At 36.9% G+C, this 7,014-nt stretch overlaps 1 pseudogene across 1 annotated transcript; it reads right to left on the bottom strand.

Annotated features, from left to right (window-relative positions):
- Positions 1-3,917: 3,917 nt before the first annotated feature.
- Positions 3,918-4,434, bottom strand: LOC306670245 (small ribosomal subunit protein eS10-like; annotated as a pseudogene). The gene has a single exon. The product of its transcript is annotated as a small ribosomal subunit protein eS10-like (transcript).
- Positions 4,435-7,014: the final 2,580 nt, after the last annotated feature.

Below are 7,014 nucleotides of genomic sequence, written 5' to 3'. Positions count from 1 at the left end.
TATAAAGGTTAAATGACCTTTAAATAACTTGAGCAAGTAACAGAATTGAGATTTGAACTCAGATTTTGCCTGATGCTAATCCTATGCTTTAAATCATAGTATCCTTGCTTTCCTTCAAAATGTAATGATGCAAGAGACATAAAATCTGCTACTAGGATCTCTCTGGGTTGTACTTTAATGTCTTGCATTAATATAACATGTCTCTTCTAGGATTTAGTGAAGCTAAGACCCATCTTGTAGAGTCCCTTCTGTTCCCATATGAAAGGGAAGAGGCTGGAGGCATGGATTTCTTCAGGTGTAAATGGTTGTACTCTCTGCCTCTCATCGTTTCACCTGTCTTTCCAGACTGAAGTTGATTACTATCTTCCCTAAGTAATATTTTACATGAACTACACTACTTACCAAAGTCAGTATTAAGTACTCTTTCCTGACATCTCTACCACAGTTTATACTTATTTCCTTCACTGCTGTGTCTCTATGCAGATTTTTTTTTTTTTTTTTTTTTTTTGGTACTGGGGATTAAACTCAGGGACACCCAAACACTGAGCCACATCCTCAACCCTATTTTGTTTCTTATCTAGAGGCAGGGTCTCACTGAGTTGCTTGGCGCGCCTCACCATTGTTGAGGCGGTCTTTGAATTCCTGATCCTCCTGCCTCAGTCTCCTGAGCCACTGGGATTATAGGCGTGAGCCACCAAGCCTGGCCTATCTGCAGATTTTTCAGAGGACAATTTCTATATCTTATTCATGACCTTATCAAAATCCAGTGCTAGGCTGAGAAGAGATTGTGGAATTGAAATCGATCTCATTTAGAACATGCAGCTTCTATTTCAATATTTAAATAATTTTATTTGCTATTTTAAAATGCCTAGGAAACAAAGAACAAAGGCCAAGTCACTTGTCTATGCAGGTGAGAGTACTGCCTGATTCTGTTCAGTCATCACAATAGGACAGAGAGGTACCACAGAGCCCAAACTGTGCTGCTGATGGTGGGTCGATACAGTGTCCTTCTCATTTGCCAGAATCAATTCAAACAGTCCTTCAGAGAGCATCATTTATATATTGGATACCACCATGTTGGCTAGGGATTAGAAGACAGAGATGGTTTTTAGGCAAAGGAAATTACAAAGATGAACATAATGGCAAGTCTGTTTTCAAAGGAGTCATTTTCTTTTAGTGAAAATGTGCAGAATTTTATTCCAACCCATATTTAGCATTTATTTTGTTTGACTTATCACAAAAGTAATTTTTATGTGCATATCACTTGACAGTTTACAAAGCACTTTCACACTCTTGTATTGCTTCATTTTGCTTTCGAAATAGGTCCCCAACCAGCATCCTGCTGATATTGAAGGCCGAACACATCCAGTTAGTGGAAATTAGAAGCAACCAATGGAAGGTCATGCTAATTTAAGATCAGCTGATGGCCTGAGGAAAAGGCTGCTCCTTAGTTATAGCCATTAAAAGAAGCATCTCCTAGGCGAGAGCCTTCTATATTGTTGTAAATCAGTCCCCAGTTCCATTTTTAGCTCTTAGCCTAAGGGAAAAATAAACTATCTCCTACTTTAAAAAACAAGGACCTTGCAACCACACACTAGATCTCAACTTCTCTTTGTGATGCTGTTTTCCATTGAGAGGCTGCACCTCAGGCCATTCCTGCACTGTACTGTAACCAACTGTCATCAATAAAGTCAAGAAAGCAGGGCAGAAAATTTCTATGGTGCTTATTGTTTTGTTTTTAAGAAAGGAGAAGGTAAATAACTTTGATAAAGAGAGGAAAAGCTTGTGCATATAAATGACATGTTTGCAGACATTTTTTAATATAAAAAAAAAAAAAGTATCCAAATCAGTTTTCTTCTAGGATAAAAGTTGATTGTATTTTAGAGAGTGACTCATGGCTTCAAGGATGCATTAAGCAAATTTTATTAAGGCCCAAAGGAGTGACAGGAGATTAATGTCTGCCTTCTTGGAACTGGCTGCACCAGCCTTCTTTGAGAAGTGAGCAGGGTGTAACTCAATGGCCATAGACAGTAAAGATGAGTTCCCAACCACTTGGACCCCAAGTTTCATGCACCCCAGTAACACCACATCAGTGCAACCATATTTCTGCTAATAATAATGACTTCTTAGGGTTTAAGGAAGCTTTAGGACGTGTCACTTCCCTTTTAAAATGGTAATTGACTCATCAAGATTTGAGAAAAAGATTTTGGAAGAAAATCAGAAAGTTGAGGCATATGTTTTTTTAACCATGAATGTTTTCTTCCAGAATGGAAAAATCCCATCAATACAAATAGAATGAAAATATTCCCCACCTCCCAAGTCTCAGTAATGATTTAGAAATATTGACAAATTAAACATGGTCCATCTTCCTTCATTAAAAGAATCCCAACTAAAAGTGACTATCCAAGTTTTTGATTGGTCTCCTTTCTCTAAGACCCAGGAAATTAGAGACTACGAAATGCTACCTACCAGTTGAACAGGTAGGTTGTCATAGATCCAACTCATGAATTGTCAGTTGAAAAGTATTAATTATTTCTGTTTTAAAACATCATTTATTTTATGAGGAATAATATTCTGATGGTGGTGACTTTCCCATTAGACTCAGAAAATGAGCTGATAGAGCACAGTGATTTAGATGAGGGTAGGGAAGGCTTTTAAGGAGAGAATGCCAGATGATTGGGGAAAAAATTCCCTCAGTGTCTTGAAAAATAGGCTATGCTTTCTTCTGGAATGGATTCAGTGGTAGTTCTGATGAGGTAGAATTGAAAATGACTTTTTTTGTAAAAACTGTTTAGCCTCATAACTCTTAAGTTAACCTTTTGATTTTGAGATCCTTATGCTTTCATTCAACTGACAGAAACAATGCAGTGTGGTACCACCCTTTACCCACTGTTCCTCAGTTGTACTACCTTGTAAAATTACGGTACAATATCACAAGCAGAGTCCTCATGCTGATACAGTCAAGATACCAACCAGTTTCATCATCACAAAAGCATCTCTCTTGTTGCCCTTGAGAGCCATAATAAACTTCCTCTTCCTTCCCTGGGCCTGACCCCTGGTAACAAAAGATTTCTTCTAGGTTTCTAAAATTTTGTGACTCCAAAATATTATGTAAACAGAATCATAAGTATGTGACCTTTTGAGATGTAACTATTTCCACTTAGCATATTCCCTGGAGATTCATCAAGTTGAAATGTGTTATGGTTTGGATGTGAGGTGTCCCCCAAAAGCTTGTGTATGTGACAATGCAAGAAGGTTTAGAGAAGAAATGATTAGGCTATGAAAGTCTTAACTCAATCAGTGAATCAATCCCCCTGATGGGATTAACTGAGTGATAACCAAAAGGAGATAGGTTGTGGCTGGAGGAGGTGGGTCACTGGGGGCACGCCTTTGGGGTGTATATTTGGTAACTGGTGAATGGAATCTGTCTGTTCTTTCTGATCATCTTGTGAGCTGTTTCCCCCTGCCACACTCTTCAGCCATGATGTTCTGCCTCACCTTGATCCCTGAGGAATGAGCCTTTTGTCCATGGACTGAGACCTCTGAAACCGTGAGCCCCCACATAAACTCTTCCTCCTCTACGATAGTTCTGGTCAGGTCTTTTAGTCATAACAGTGAAAAAGTTGACTAAAACAATGTGTATATTAATTGTTTATTCACTGTTGGTTGCTGAGTGGTATTCTGTAGGACAGATGGACTACAGTTTGGTAAACATTCACCCCTTGAAGGAATGTTCTTAGCTACTACGAGAAAAGCAATTATGAAGGACTATGTACAGGTTTTCATGCAAAAATGAGTTTTTAGTTCTGTGGGCTAAATGTTATGTTGAGTTCTATGGTAGCTGCATACATTTAGGTTTTTTTTTTTTTTTTTTTCTGGCTACGAGTTTATTCAAAACAAAATAATCCTATCCAACTTCATTGAGGTGGCTGACCACGTCCATGACCAAATCTCTTCTAAACTGGATTTCGGTTGCTGACCCAGTCCTAGCCTCAGCTTTATTGTCAGCACCAGGGGGCACAGCACTCTGTCTGTAGGTGTCTCTGTCAGCTTCCCCGCTTGTGAGCCTTGCAGGTCGCTTGCCCTCCAGAACTTTGGGCTGAGGTCTGCCGGTTTCTGGTTGGCTATGGTGTAGAGTGGCAGGCACAATTTCAGGTGGCAGGTGGAGGTAAACACAGAGATACTGGATGCCCTGGTTGTTCAGGTACCAGTAGAAACGTCTCCATGCAAACCTTTCCTTCACATAGCCTCCAGACTTAAGAGACTGCATGACTTTCATGACGTGAAGGTTGGGTACATTTTTATCTGCCAGCTCTGGGTGCTTGGGCATGTGGACATCCTTCTTGGCTACCATTTCTCCCTCCTTAAAAAGGAGTTCATAAATGACAATCTGATTCTTCTTGGGCATCAACATCACGGAGGTTTCAGGGTCCAAGGCCGAGGCTGAAAAGGAAGGGGCATGTGCCCACACATTTAGTTTTAAGGAAACTGCCAAACTGTTTTCCAGGGTGGCTGCATCCTTTTATATTCCAACCAGCCATGTTGGAGTGATCCTGTCTCTTCAGAGCTATATATACCAGCATTTGCTGCTGTCAGTATTTTTATTTTAGTCATTCTAATTGGTGCATAGTGCTATCTCATTGAGATTTTATTTTGCCTGTCTCTAATGGTTAAATGAAATTGAGCATACTCTTAGTTTATATGAATGTCATGTGTTTATCCTCTTTTGCTAAATGTTTATGAATGTTTTTGTCCTCTTTTAAATTAAATTATTAATTTTTTACTGTTGAATTTTGACTTATTTATTCTAGCTCTCATATTCTAGTTACTAATCCTATGTCAAGTATTTAATTTGGAAATATTACCTCCCAGTAGGTTACTTGTATTTTCATCCTCTTAACAGGATTTTTTGGAGTTCAAAGAGTTTTAAATTTTGTTGAGATTCAAATTATCAATTTTTCTTTTTATGGTTCAAGTCTAGCCCTAGAGGTTGAAATTTTTCTCTTATTTTTTTTTTCTAAAGGTTTTACAACTTAACATTCTATATTTAAGTCTATAATTCATTTTACCTAAAATGTGAGACATATACTGAGCTTTTCACATATATATGTCCGATTATTCTAGTACCATTTGTTGAGAAACCCATCATTCTTATATTGTTACTTTTGTAATTTTGTAGGCTCATAACTTTTAATACCAAACATGTATATTGAGCTCTATTTCCTTATGTCTAAGAAAAGCACTAGTTTATGCTTGAAAACTGCAAATTCTGTGTCTATTATTATTATTATTTCACCCTCAGCTCTTTATATATCTTTACTGGCTTAATTGGCTCAATAACTTATTACTCATTTCATTGCCTTAATAACTCCTTAAGGTAGGTATTATTATTTTCATTTCACAGATAAAGAAACTGAAATATTGCCAATTAAACGATTTGCTCAAAGTCACAGACCTAGTAAATCAGGAGCCAGGGTTTAAACATAGACACCTTGTCCCTAGAGATTACACCATTAATCCTGGTGAGGATCGCATTATTTACAGTGTGCCAGATGCTGAGCAAAGTATTGAGCATTCTGCTATTTTTCTCACTATTATCCTAAGGTATTTCAACTAGTGTAGCAATTAAAGACCTTCTTCCCACATCCCTCTCCTTAAAGTATAGTGTATTTGATGTTTTATTTATATCAAAACCTTCATGTCCACAAAAACACAACTTAAGAGTCAAAAAGCATCAAATATTTTTCCAAAATTGCAGCATTGACCACCTTTGTGTTCATGGGAAACTCAATCCTTTTCACAGCATCTAAAATATACACAAACCCACTCAGAAATTCCAGTTCTATTACTAATAGCTGCTAACAGAGCTTGGAAATGTTTACTAAAATCAACTTCTATTTTTTTTTTTTTTCTTTTTACATTTGTTCTTCTGAGTTTATTTCCTGGCTTAGAACAAACATAACAAATATATTGTGAAAAGCAAAGGCAACATGGAAGGAAACCATGCTAGCAATTGCTGTCAGAGGAAAATGAAAGAAAAATGTCAATCAAAATTTCCAACATGGTAAATATTTTGTTTTGTACACAGGAAGGGAAGTAGGATTTAAAGATCTAAACAACAATGGGTTTCAAATATTTTCTACTCTCAGTAGAAATCAAAAAGCAAAAATCCTTACTTTACTGTAAGGACATTTTGGATTCTTTATTTACAAAAGCATTTCTGAAGTTGTGAAATCCGACACAGATGAAAGATAAAAGAGCCAGAAGTTCGTTCTCAAATCAAATGTGAAATCAGACTGACTTGGGTTAGGGGAGAGCAGCTCAGCTGAGTTGGAGGAATCCCTCATGTGTTCTATTTATCTATGAGGTAACTTGTCATGTTCTCCTCTCGAGTAAGAAACACTGTCCTAAGAATGGTTCTTGTGGTATTTTACCTTAGTGATAACAAGAAAATGAGATAAAATCTCCTTGGACTGCTTTGAAGTTCTAATATGAAAACTTCTTGGCATCATCAAAGATTCTCACAATATTTTTAAGTTGTCATTCTGATTGTCATATGTCTCCAAACTAAAGTTTAAAACCCTCTGAGATATTTCTTTTACTAACGTCGGAGAGATTATACACACAGTGCATGCAAGAGGTTGATTAGAAATTGCTGGATGCTACTTCAATACTGAGAAAGGGGTCACTAGGCAGAGGTGATGGAGTTATGAATTGTAAGCCATACTTAGGTTTCTCTTTAAGTTGTAGTTGATTAACTTAAAGTACAATTTGAAATCTTGAGTATAGTGAACCCACCTGCAAATTCAATCAACCACCATAGAAAGAAAATTCTTTTTTTTTAAAATTTCATCTGTGCTGAACAAGTCCAGATGTTTTTTTTCTTTCTTGCAATTATTTTAACAATGAAGGACTACTTTTTAGTATTTAAATTGTATTAGGTAATATTAGAAATCTAGAGATGATTTAAAGTAAATATATAGGACAATGTGTGTAGGTTTAACACTTGACCAT

Source organism: Sciurus vulgaris (genome assembly GCF_902686455.1).
Source record: "Sciurus vulgaris genome assembly, chromosome: 10".
NCBI lineage: Eukaryota > Metazoa > Chordata > Mammalia > Rodentia > Sciuridae > Sciurus > Sciurus vulgaris.
Note: the sequence above shows the minus strand (reverse complement) of the source record. Positions and strands in the feature narration are given on the sequence as shown.